The sequence below is a fragment of the Macrobrachium rosenbergii genome, chromosome 30, assembly GCF_040412425.1.
Source record: "Macrobrachium rosenbergii isolate ZJJX-2024 chromosome 30, ASM4041242v1, whole genome shotgun sequence".
In the NCBI taxonomy this organism is placed as follows: domain Eukaryota; kingdom Metazoa; phylum Arthropoda; class Malacostraca; order Decapoda; family Palaemonidae; genus Macrobrachium; species Macrobrachium rosenbergii.
In genome coordinates this window covers 4,898,501-4,912,810 of record NC_089770.1, presented here as the reverse complement: position 1 = coordinate 4,912,810, position 14,310 = coordinate 4,898,501, and the positions used below count along the sequence as shown (strand labels likewise).

Genomic DNA, 14,310 nt, shown 5'->3' with positions numbered 1-14,310 from the left:
TCTGCCTTTTAAAGGGAAACTTTCCTACTCTTTTCTGCCTTTAAAGGAAACTTCCCTCTTTCTTTTCTGCCTTTTAAAGGGAAACTTTCCTGCTCTTTTCTGCCTTTTAAGGGGAAACTTTCCTGCTCTTTTCTGCCTTGATGTCTTGTAAGACTTCGTCATTTTTTTCCTTTATTTTCTCATTTTTTCTTGTTTTTGTTTTGCTTTTGTTTTATTCCTTCGATTTCTTTTTCTTATCTTTACCTTATCTCTCAAAGTGTTGTTATTGTACTTCCTCTCTCTCTCTCTCTCTCTCTCTCTCTCTCTCTCCTCCTCCTCTCTCTCTCTCCAATCGCCATCAGACTTAGCATTCACGTAAGGGAGCTTCTTCAGAAAAGCTTCATAAAGCTTCGAGCCCGACCTGGAATATATGTCAGCCTTATTTTGGGAGTCGGGCTGGTACCAAGTAACTCAGTTTGCATGTGGAAATATCAAGATGCATATCATATATGCAGCACAGTTTAAATGTTCCCTCACGTACACATATACTGTGGGAGTGTGTGTGTACATATGTATATACACACACACACACACACACACACACACACATATATATATATATATATATATATATATATATATATATATATATATATATATATATATATACTGTATATATAATATATAAATGCATATATGTATGTGTGTGTGTAACCAAAAAACGGTATAATCAAGAAGCACACATAAATAATCACAAAAATAATTCGTTTTATACATTTCTCATCGAACCTGATTATTTCGCCAAAAGGAAGCACTGTCGATTAGATCCGGAAACGAGCAGTAATAAAAATATTTTTAAAAGTTCGCATTAATAATCCACCTCCTCTGGAGCGTATGACGCAACACGAAGCGTGGTGGAATATTATGTTGCTCTCAATACGAACTTTTTATTTTTAAGTCTTCCAGTCACAATAATATTTCAATTTATGAAACGTTTCTCACGAACTGCAACTGTAAAGACGATTAAGTTTAATGTTAATTCATTTGTTGTCGGGATAAAAATCTATTAGATTGGTATTTTATTGTTTACTAATGGATTCTTGCGGAACAGTCATAGGGAATCTCCTCTCTCTCTCTCTCTCTCTCTCTCTCTCTCTCTCTCTCTCAAAAACACTTATGAGAAAGTACGCTTGTTACCCACTTATGTAAAAGGTAATCAAAGAAATTACTTTCTCTCTCTCTCTCTCTCTCTCTCTCTCTCTCTCTCTCTCTCTCATAGAAAAACATATGAGAAAGTGTGCTTGTTACTCGCTTATATAAAATGTAATCAAAGAAATCTCTCTCTCTCTCTCTCTCTCTCTCTCTCTCTCTCTCTCTCTCTCTCTCTCTCTCTCTCTCTCGGGGAATGTAATACATTGGGAATTAAAAGTTTTAATGAGCCTTGTTATCGGAAAGCTATAAACCCTGGACTGTAATAAATTCTTGATCACTTTTATATCTCATATCAGTCTCAAAAAGCGCACGGCGATCTATAACACCAAGTAAAATACATTCCGATAAAAAGAGAGAGGATGAAAGAACGGGAGAAGGAAGAAGAATAAGAAGACAAAAAATATATATATATATATATATATATATATATATATATATTTATATATTAATTTTTTATATACATCATATATATATATATATATATATATATTTATGGTCTTAATTTTTATGACATCACCGTAATTTTTCATTCACTAACATTAAGCTACGAATGTCGTTTAATATCCAATTCGCTTAACTCGGAAATAATATCTAAGGGAACTTATAAATAATAAGTGAAAATCACCTACTGCAGTCCAGTGGTAAGAGAACCTGTCACTGAAGTCGGAGGTAGTTGCTGTCTGTGGTTCGAGTCCACCAGGTGGCTATCATTTATCGATTATAATTCCCCTTCTGTACTATTTCCGAGGTAGAATGGGCTGAATGTTAAATAATATTTGTAGCTCGATGTTTGTGAATGTATTATGGTATATATATGTGAGACAACACTGTCTGTGAGTAATATTGTTTTTTGAGAAACACGAAAAAGTAACTTGGTACATATATCTTTAAAGATTGTCAGCTCGTTTTGACCTCTCTCTCTCTCTCTCTCTCTCTCTCTCTCTCTCTCTCTCTCAAAAGCTATTGAGAAATTTAATAGGTAAAAATATCCTAGAACTTCCCAAAGGAAGTATAACGCAAAAAATGGCCAAAGAATCACGAGGGATGCTATTCAATACAGAACACTAACAAAAAGAAAGCAGACGAAACCCTTTGGAACCACATAACCAGCGAACGAAGTGCCCGAACGATCATTCCTTTAGATTTCGTTCGGAGAAAACGGGCGTAATTAAAAATGAGAGTCCGCATCTAAACACTTCTTCTCTTTCAGGCATAACAAATCTCTGACGGTTTCAAACGAAACGCTTTTATTTTCCATCAGAAACAGACAGATGTATTCAGTGTGTGTGAATGGCGATTTCAATTTTTTATTTCCATTTTGTTTCTTTTAAGTAAATGAGGTATTAGACGCTCCTCGAATGAGTAATTAAAAGTTTTTTTTTTTTAAGGCGGAGACCGGAAGTGGTATCTTTCCTTATCTTTAAACATTTTCGCCGTGGAGAAGGATCTTATACTTCTTTGATGTGAATAATTAAATATCCGTCTTTTTTTTTCAAATGAACCTTTCCTGCACCCGACAGGGATAAGTACGGTAGAGTCGGCATTAACTAATACCTTTCTTGGAAGGCTAGTGGTTTAGAATGTCGACTGGAAGTCGTTGGTGGGTACTGTCGGGTGTTCGAGTCACTTGGGTACCAAATCATTTATCACTTTTAATTCCCCTTCGGTGATATTCCCCGAAATAGCGAATTGATATTAAAGACATTTGTAGCTTAATGTTCGATGTGTATATATATATATATATATATATATATATATATATATATATATATATATATATATATATATATATATATATATACATACATTATATATATATATGTATAAGTAGGTATATGTATATACACATACATGCATACATAAAACTCCTATTACAGGAATACCAACAAATCAACACAAATAACTATACACCAGCAAACTTATTTCACCGAAAAAAACGGGCATTTTTTTACTAATGGCAGATCAAGCCCAGGGTTCATCCATTGCAAGCGAAATGCAGCAACAATTATACTTTGTTGAAAAAATCATTTGCTTCAATGACTGAAGTTTTATATTGCAATGGATTATAACAGCAATTACCTCCTGAAATCCAGGCTATTTACAAATCATATTTGAAAAACGTTTCGAACTCATGGGTAGAAATCACCATTATAGATGATTTCCACATTTTTTTATTCATATTAACCAAGCTCCGCTGAGTGTTAGTGGATATCCATTTAAATTTGGGAATTACGTGGAAGGTGCGAAATGCGTAACCATATATGTGTGTATATATATATATATATATATATATATATATATATATATATATATATATATATATATATATATGTGTGTATATATATATATATATATATATATATATATATTGTTGATCCCTGTCTCGTGTCACACCCAGCTTTCTGTAACAAAGTAATATCTTTTCTCATTATTTTTTATCATTATTGTAAATAAGGATATTCCGTAGTAACACCTGTTTGTTGTTATATCACTCTAAAAAAAAACTCGTTGACTATTAATTAATTTCAAAAGATTAATTATGTTGAATGAGCTGACATGTTTTCACCAATCATTCATCCTATGTCATCAATTGCCTTCAGTTATTTATTCCCTGTTTAAAGTAATCGAGATATTTTATATTTTATATCAGTGAGTCAACAATGACCTTGTTATTTTTCCCTGTTTACAATGACCGATATATTTTATGTTTATATCAGTTAAAATAACCGATATATTTTATATTTTATATCAGTCAGTCAACAATTACCTTGTTATTTTTTTCCATGTTTACAATAACCGATATATTTTATATTTTATATTTTATATCAGTTAAAATAACCGATATATTTTATATTTTGTATCAGTTAAAATAACCGATATATTTTATATTTTACATTTCTGAGAATATATGAGCAAATTAAATTAAAATCTCCTCGTAATGCTCTAACTTTCATTACAGAAAAAGAAACATATTCCTGGATCTGTTATAATACCGATATATTTTATATTTTATATCAGTTAAAATAACCCGATATATTTTATATTTTATATCAGTCAATCAACAATTACCTTGTTATTTTTTCCCCTGTTTACAATAACTTATATATTTTATATTTTATATGAGTTAAACTAGCCGATATATTTTATATTTTATATTTTATATCACTTAAAATAACCGATAAATTTTATATTTCATATCAGTCAATCAACACTTACCTTGTTACTTTTTCCCTGTTTACAATAACCGATATATTTTATATAAGTTAAAATAACCGATATATTGTATATTTTATATCAGTCAGTCAACAGTTACCTTATTTTATTCCCAGTCTACAATAACCTATATATTTTATTCCCAGTTTACAATAAACCTATATATTTTATATTTTTTATCAATTTTTATTCGTCTGCCATATGGCCGTTCAGCACAACCCATGAGCTCGACCCCTGGTTCCAATGACGCGTCTCTAATTCGATGGAACAAAATTAACTGTTCAAAAAATGTCACAGAAGGGCATTTAACACGTCATTAACTGTCAATATTAACATCATTGAAGCCCCCAGCCCCTTCTCTCCCCCCAACCCCCCCTCCCCCAGTGGCCCAGCGAGGTATATCATTCGCTTTTCATGCCTAATATAGTAATGAGTTTCAAATAAAAGCTTTGGACTATCACAAGGGTAGGAATTTTATGCCGCTTGAAAAAAAAAATGGGTTAATGTTGTTTGATGACGGTGTTTAAAGCGGATACTTCATATTAAAAGTAGTTGTGATGTTATGTGTAATGTTATGATTCGCAGGCCTTTCTGCTTTTAGAGTCGAATGCTTTTGTATAACGGCGGATTTTGAATGGACATTTTCTGATGTTTGGAATGTGGGAACGGCCTTCATTTTGAAACCTATAGCTAGGTTGTGATTCTCTCTCTCTCTCTCTCTCTCTCTCTCTCTCTCTCTCTCTCTCTGTCTCTGTCTGTCTACATATTATATATATGTGTGTGTGTTTGTGTGAATGTAAATGCATGTGATTGTCATTATAAATGCATACAGAGATATACACAGATACACTGTAAGTATTTGCCCACAAGCTGATTCTCTGTTGCTTTCAGTCGTGAATTTTATCGGCAGTTCCAGACGATTCATTTTTTGAAGAAATGTCCATAACATTAATTATGTTTTTTGTGTTTAACAGAGATGGCTAATTTACTACCTCGTAGAATCCTTAATATAGGTATGCAAGTAAAAGTGCGGACAGAAAAGAATGTGGGACAGAATAACAGAAAAGTGCGGACAGAAAAAGTGTGGACAGAAAAGTGTGGACAGAAAAGTGCAGAAAGGACAGAATAAATAAAAGTGCGTGCGTGACAGAAGAAAAGTGTGGACGGGAAAAGTGTGGACAGAAAAGTGCGGACAGAATAAAGTGCTGACAGAATAAAAGTGTGGACAGAAAAAGTGTGGACAGAAAAAGTGTGGACAGAATAAAGTGTGGACAGAAAAAGTGTGGACAGAAAGAAGTTAAAGTGTGGACAGACAAAGTGGGACAGAAAAAGTGGTGACAGAAAAAGTGTGGACAGAAAGAAGAAAAGTGCAGAGACAGGACAGAAAAAGTGCGGACAAACAAAAGTGTGGACAGAAAAAGTGGACAGAAAGAAGTGGGACAGAATAAAGTGTGGACAGAAAAAGTGTGGACAGAAAAAAGTGCAGACAGAATAAAGTGTGGACAGAAAAAGTGAGGACAGAAAAAACAGAAAAAAGTGTGGACAGAATAGTGTGAAGAATAAAGTGGACAGAAAGAAGTGTGGACAGAATAAAGTGCGGACAGAAAAAGTGCGGACAGAAAAAATGAGAAAAAGTGCTGACAGACTAAACAGACTGCGGACAGACAAAAGTGGGACAGACTAAAGTGTGGACGGACAGACAAAGCCCGGCACAGTAGTTTTCTTTTACGGAAAACTAAAAAAATAGAAATTCGACGAACGAAATATAATGTAAACTGTCGCCTCAACTTTTGTTAGCGATAAAACATCCCGTCTTCTTTAACTGTTATCACCTCAAATCCTTTATCAAACGGGATGTTTGTGAATAAGGAAGTGACGTCGGAACTGACGAGATTATTGAAGGGCTCTGTAGGTTCTGTTACGCTTTCTAAAAAAAAAAAAAAAAAAGTACTTAGTGTTTTAAATGGGACGACGACGCTAACCCAACGCAATTACCTTATAATTTTGCTAATAGAGCGCATAGGCTTTTAGTTTTCTGAAAAGAAAACTATTGTGCCGGCTTTGTCTGTCCGTCCGCACTTTTTCTGTCCGCCCTCAGATCTTAAAAACTACTAAGGCTAGAGGGCTGCAAATTGGTATGTTGATCACCCACCCTCCAATCATCAAACATACCAAATTGCAGCCTTCTAGCCTCAGTAGTTTTTATTTTATTTAAGGTTAAAGTCAGCCATAATCGTACTTCTGGCAACGATATAGGATAAGCCACCAACGGCCAGTCAAAGTTCTATGGGCCGCGGCTCATACAGCATTATACCGAGACCACCGAAAGATAGATCTATTTTCGGTGGCCTTGACTATACGCTGTACAGAAAACTCGGCTTGTTATTAAAGGATTTCAGTAATGCTATTATGGGACGTAGCGGGATGGATGTTCTTCTTGGGAATCTTGGTACAGAACCCAGGACTAACTGAGACTTAGCGGATCCTGATAGAACCATACAAGAAGAGGCTTTCATGAAAGCCTCTCCCCTCCCGTCGCGGTTCTGAAAACCAGCCCCGGACTAACACTCGAGGCTCCTTCGGTAATGTTGGGATTATGGTTTAAACAGTGACAGAGACTCCTGTCGCTACGTTGCAGAGCAAACATTCTCTGTTTTCCTTCAGAGCTGCCCGTACGCGTAGAGTCAACTGTGTGAATAGGTTCTCGAGGGCTCTAGGGAGGAGCTCTCTCTCTCTCTCTCTCTCTCTCTCTCTCTCTCTCTCTCTCTCTCTCTCTGGTGGTAATGCACTTCTTCCGTGTTTCCCCCAAAGGGGAATTAACAGAAAACTCTTCGCGTTCTTCTTCTTGATAGAGGAGGAAAAGGAATTGGCGATCGTCCTTTTAAAAAGATGAGAAACCTCAGTATTGCCATCACGAGATCAGCGGCGTCGTTAACTCTCTCTCTCTCTCTCTCTCTCTCTCTCTCTCTCTCTCTCTCTCTCTCTCTCTCTCTCTCTGTTGGGTGGAAATTAGGAGCATCAGAATGGGTGCAGACCAGAATGCCAAAAAAAAATGGTGTAATTTGCTCGACAGAAGAAATAAACTCTCTCTCTCTCTCTCTCTCTCTCTCTCTCCTGTAAAAATGCACTACAAAAAACCTGAAAAAAGAAATATCCTCAACAGCATAAAAGAATCAAAATCTCTCTCTCTCTCTCTCTCTCTCTCTCTCTCTCTCTCTCTCTCTCTCTCTCTCTCCCCTGTAAAAAATGCACCACAAGAAAATTTCAAAAAGGAGTTTACTGAACAGAAAGAAGTAATCAAAACCTCTCTCTCTCTCTCTCTCTCTCTCTCTCTCTCTCTCTCTCTCTCTCTCTCTCTCTTGGGAGCTATTTTTGGGTAGCCTGAGGTACGGACCAGAGGCAGAGATGAGCACATCAAAGACCTCGTTAGGAGTAGAAAGGATATTGCGTCGGGCAAGCGATAGTTCATGGGAAAATAAGTACCCCTCTTGGCTAACAATTTACCTCTCTCTCTCTCTCTCTCTCTCTCTCTCTCTCTCTCTCTCTCTCTCTCTCTCTCTCTCTCTCTCTCTCATTTAACAGCCCAAGCATCTTAAAACAACAAGACTGTCTATCTTTAGCTATCAGTACGGTTCTCGCAAGCATTAAAGGTACCTTTGATCAATGGTAGCTCCTCTCTCTCTCTCTCTCTCTCTCTCTCTCTCTCTCTCTCTCTTTCTCTGTTCTGAAATCTTAAAACAACAAGTTCAAAAGACTTTCTTTGATCAATGATTACTTAATGTGTTCTGAAGTTCAAAAGCTTTCGAGGAATAGGGGGAGAGATCGATTCTAATTTGACTTCGTCTGACTTGACGTCAACTGATCAACAATGAAGTAAGGTTATATATATATATATATATATATATATATGTATGTATGTATGTCTCCCCCCCTACATGGACAGCACACATCCTGCATCTTTCAGACCACGACCACAACAAACCCTTAAACCGACGGTCCCGAACGGTATAATACTAACGGGGAGAATTAAAGCCAGTTCATAATATTTTCCGTTTGGCGAAGCACCGTGTTGCCAGGGCGGGAACGCTGCCTCTGAATCGGCCTTTGGTCAGAGACCTTTCCATATTTGAAGCGATGGACCTTGTTTGACAGGCGCTGGCCTTGCTGAATGCCGAGTGCGCCCCGGCTAATTTTGGCTCTGGAGTCTAGACGCGGTTCTGTGTATCGGGGCGGTTTCTCTGTGGGGCGGTTGTTACATATTTTTCTTGCGTTTGTGTGTGTATGTGAGTTTGCAAGTTTGTCAGGAAACATGCTCATACATACATACATACACATATGTATGTGTATATGTTTGTGTATATATATATTTGTCACACACACCGTGACATTTTTAATATTCACAAGTATTAAGCTACAAATTTCCTTTAACCTCTAATTCACTTTACCTCGGAAATAATTTACGCCTAAGGGGGGAGGTGGGAAGGGGGGAATTATATGCATATTTATATATGTAAACATGTTACCATGCGTGTATTTATAAGCTTTTGCATGTACACGAAAATAGTAACACACAACCGCACATCCACACATAAGTAGATGGCTATCACAATAGCAACCCCTTTCATTCCTTTTGACTGTATCTCCGTTCGTAGTCGCTTTCTTCCGTCTTACTTTCCTCAACTCTCTCCTGAAATTGTTTCATAGTGCAACTGCGAGGGTTTTTTTTTTTTTTATCCTGTTAACCTTTCAAACCTTTCTACTCTCAATTTCCCTTTCAGCGTTGAATGACCTCTTCAGATAGTAGTTCCCAGCGCTTGCCCTTTGACTTAAATTTCACATTCCATTCCATTCCTTATAGAAGAAGGCAAAGATAAAAAAACAAGACAATAATCACTGTCATCATTTTTAAAGATGAATTATTGAAAACAATTTTAGTTGCTCCATTTACATAAAAAAAATTTTTTTATTTAATTCGCTTTCATCATTTAGCCTTCCGCTTCAGAGCGGTTATTCTGGGATCAGGTTGCTAGAAGTATGTCCATTTACACGCTGATTGTGGCCCACCACAGTCGACTGCCTGCAAGTACATAATTAACTAATCTCACCCCTGATTCGAACTTCAATCCTTTTTCTATATAAACACACACACACACCTGTATGTATACATATATATGTGTGTATATCTATAAATGATAGATAAGTGTGTGAATATATATATATATATATATATATATATATATATATATATATATATATATATATATATATAATATATATATATATATATATATATATACTAATATAATTTTGCATTGATTAATATATATAAACGCAAATAAAATTTTGTACTTTAAATAAGCCACTCCGTAGTTGAATCCACCATCAGTTGGAATAATTCATATATATATATATATATATATATATATATATATATATATATATATAGATATATATATATATATATAGAGAGAGAGAGAGAGAGAGAGAGAGAGAGAGAGAGCTAGCTCCTTGCAGTTAATAGGCCAGATGGTAAGAATAAAACATGGAGACCAAGAAGTAGAATAGATAACTAACTACAAGACGCGTTTATCGTTTTCCGATAAGATTAAGCCTTTGAGGCCGTAGCGTCCTGACAGCAAATCTTTGGAAGAAGAAGGAGAAGAAGAAGAAGAAGATAAATGAAGAAGAAGAAGCAAGAAACCTTTAATTGAAAACCTTTATCCGTAATGTACGTCTCTCTCTCTCTCTCTCTCTCTCTCTCTCAACAGGTATACAGGTAAATACTATTTAAGTACATACATACATTATATATATATATATATATATATATATATATTTATACATATATACAGTGTATATATATATATATATATGTGTGTGTGTGTGTATATGTGCATGTATTTATATATATAATATATGTATAAACACATACACATATTTCGAGTACATCAATATATCCTATTACCTCCATCAAACACTTTTGCATCGCTCCCAACGACAGACTTCGTTTGATACACGTATTTTTTTTTATTTTACCGGCAGCACTGGGGGTAGAGGAAAAATGGCTGATGATATAATTACGCATATTGCACCGCATAGTAATTATGTCACTAATTAGGAGAGAGAAAAATAATCACACTGACGAAGTGGACCATAATGCCCTCGTTCACCCATCCCAACACCTCCCCTGCCCTTTAAAATACCCACCCACCCACCCACCCTTGCAGACCAAATCATTTATTGGTATTTTAGGGTTAAAGGTGTGAGGATACTAGGGAACTAATGATTAGGCTGGCAAGGTATATCGTGGTATACTTATATGTGTGTGTATATATATATATATATATATATATATATATATATATATAATATATATATATATATACATATACTGTATATATATATATATATATATATATATATATATATATATATATAATGTATACAATATATATGTGTATGTATGTATACAATGTATATGTATATATATGTGTGTGTATGTATATGCGATTCATATGGCCACATACGCTCATGCTTTTTTTGTACAATATATATAACTAGACCCTAATGTAACTGAATGCTTTCAAAACGGACAAACTTCTTTAATCTTCGAGAATGATAAATCCATCGGCTCATAAATAAATAAATGTCATTTACAAAACTAACTAATTCCACTTCTCAGATGTTGAAGTTAAAGAGGTCCTTCCACCTTTGCAGAGTCATCTCTTACCTATAGAGAAACATTATTAATCCACAAGGTTGAATCAAAATGTTCCAGACGTCGTGAGGATATTTGTCAAATGTCACTTGAATTTCGTCTGATCTGTCAAAATTTCACCTTCATCTCATGGTTTCCCCACCCTCACCACACAATAGACGCCGTAGGGGGGTAGCGCCAATTAGTGGTGCACCTCATGCGGTGCACTGTAGGCATTACTTTATGTTCTTTGCAGCGTGCCTTCCGGTCCCTAGCTGCAACCCCGTTCCCTTTACTGTACCCTCCTTTCATATTCTCTCTTCCGTCTTACTTTCCTTAACCTCTCCTAACAATTGATTCATAGTGCAACTGGTTTGAGGTTTTCCTCCTTGTTACACCTTTCAAACCTTTGACTATCAATTACCGTTTCAGCACTGAATGACCTCATAGGTCCCAGTGCTTGGCCTTTGGCCTAAATTCTGTATTCAATTCGGTTCAGTTCACCACCCAACAGAGCTCTATCGAGAGCTACGTGGAAATCGCAAGCTTATGAATAAGCCAGTTTTGAGCATTCATCCTCCAGTATTTTACTCTTTGGAGAGACATTTCTTCTTCCCGCAGCGGGAACTGATCTCTGAATCTCGACGCCAGAACGACCTATCGTCTTTTGTGGTCTAGCTAAAATCAATCGTTTGCACTTTCCTGGGATTCCAGGCGTTATTTTACAGATCTCTGCGTCCGTTTGACAAGGTCTCGGGGCCTGTTCTCTCTGCAAGACATTGTCTACACGCAACGTACTCATGTTCCCCGCTTCTCGCTGACTGAATTTACTTCTTTAAAAGTGGGTTTCTTGACTTGAAATTAATAAATAATATCCTATTGTATTGCTAAAAGTGGTCTGAGGTTTTTATTAGTAACGCCAAAGGTAAGAAAAAATCTGAAAATATAGAAAGATACTCTTGGGAGGGACCATGGTTGGAGTCTACGAAATTGGACTATGGATCAGGATCACTTTCAAGAGGCTCACCTTTGATTTGCCTTCAAGAAGTCTAGTCACCTACGAACACTATGTTTCCATTCCTATATTCAAAAGAATTTAATGTACCTTCGTATACTTCGAGTGCTCACAGTCCTCCGTTCGAAAAGTATTTAGGCGTCTGTGTACACTTGATATACTCAACCTGCATTCATATTCGGTGAAAACTTACCTTAGACTGAATTAATTCGTTTATGACAACCTTGTGATCGTAGTAATATCTTGACTGACATTGCTTGCTGGGACAACAGATGATTGGCATTGATAATTAGAGCAACTAACAGTTCTTCCAGTCAAGTTAGCATAGGTCTCTCTGTAAGAAACAAGCTGATTAGCATGGTACGTAACTGGACCTACAATCTTTAGGCTCAATTCCTTTTGCAAAGTGAATTCCACAGGTCTTGGACTTTTTGTAAACTCTAGCATCTTAGAAGGCTGTGCTAATGCACTCCTGATAAGTCTTACTTATTGCCTTGATCAGATTATGCCTGGTCTTTCCCACTGGCCCAGTCACCGCATGAGGGTTCATTTAGGAGTTTCTCAAAAATTTAAGTCTTGGTAGACATGTGATTACTTCGCTTTTCCTGTCCCTACGCATTTAGCGTAGAACCTACACCTTTCAGCCACCCTTTCCCAGATTTTAAACATCTACTCGATTTGAAATAGGAAAATCAAAATTCAACAGCTGTCTCTAACGAGTTGTTAGGATTGTCTAATTTCTGAATAATGGGACAGGAAGTATCACGCAAGAAAATAAGATTTAAATTCACCTTCTTGGTAATATTTGAAACGGACTGGGGAAATACTAATTCATTAGCATTGGCAAATATTCTGGAGACAATTCAAAATTGATGTACAGACCTTGTGTAGACCCTAGCCTAATATCAAATTTATATTATACTTTTGTTTTGGATTTATTTGTAAAGAAAAAATAGAAGGGAAGTCTTATAGTAGTAAGTTAGGGGGGCGGTGATAAGAGGAAAATATTTTGCTAGCAAATTGGCCCTTATGAGTTAAGGTTCTATTTATTTATTACGTAGGATAGCTTTTGTTTTTTCTTGCCTTAAATGTCAGATAACTGTTTTACGTGGCCTTTTCAACCTCCGTTCTCAATTTCCTGGTTATATGTTTAAGTCATAGATCAACTTAATATAAATATAATGACATAAAATGTTTAGAAATACCTGGAAAGCAATTATTAGTCAAGTAAATTGCACCCCATCGGTCAGCATTGTCTTAAAATCTTATATTAAAAGAAAAATATACGCCACCTTAAAGAGAGAGAGAGAGAGAGAGAGAGAGAGAGAGAGAGAGAGAGAGAGAGAGAGGAGAGAACTGTATTATACAAGAACACTCGCCTTAAAAAATACTTTAGTCACTATTAAATTTTGTGACTGTTTTCTATCTCGGGTAAATAGAGAAAACGTCAGCGTTTGCTGGCAAGACTAAAGAAGACTTTATAATATAAATTCTTTTTATAAATTTTTTATTTGGTCGGTAATAAAGCGATTTCTCTGAGGCTGTGGGTAATTATTAATGTATTTTTCTTTCGCATAATGCCTTGTTTATGACTCAGCATGCAAAGTACGACATGACTAGTCAAATAATGCGTCTATCTACCATCGTTTTTTTTTTTTTTCTAAGAAATAAACGAGATAGATTATGTAACAAGAAATATTTTAGGTAGGAAAAGGTACACTACTTAATCAAGGAATAGGTTTCATTTAAGGAAACCATCTTCATTGCTCACGTACACTTGGTCTCCGTTCCACCCTCAAAAATGCCCAAGGAGAAAGAGCCCATGGTAGATAATGTTGACTTGAACTCAAACAACAACAATAAACCAGTGTAATCTGTGCACGCCGTTGTTTGAGTTAACCTTTAAAATAATATAGGTTGATTTTGTCAGTGAACATATAATCTACAGTTCTGTTGGATAACGGAACAGTAGTGTCATCAAATGACAAAACAGGAAGTACTGTCTCACGCCACAGGTTTCTATCAATTTTTTTTCTTTTTTTTACCTACGTTCATCCTGTCGCACGAACCACAGTTCCTGCGATACTCGACACACTACGTATTACCGTCACAGTAACTAAAGATACTGCGCGTGGAGTAGCAGTAGCGTTATTATTAGTGGTAATAACAAATGTTCTAGTAGAAACAGCTGCAA

The 14,310-nt window shown here is 35.9% G+C and overlaps 1 protein-coding gene across 4 annotated transcripts in view; it reads left to right on the top strand.

The window, feature by feature from the left end:
* LOC136854961 (uncharacterized) overlaps window positions 1–14,310 on the top strand; it is a 125,910-nt gene that overhangs the window by 107,856 nt on the left and 3,744 nt on the right. The window contains exon 1 of one of the 4 annotated variants that reach the window (XM_067131622.1): window positions 14,227–14,276. The exons of 2 other annotated variants lie outside the window; for them this stretch is intronic. The gene's annotated coding sequence lies outside the window, so the exon portion shown is untranslated. Of the gene's footprint in view, window positions 1–14,226 lie in introns of those variants that run through there. One more of the 4 variants, XM_067131623.1, reaches the window with a different exon arrangement.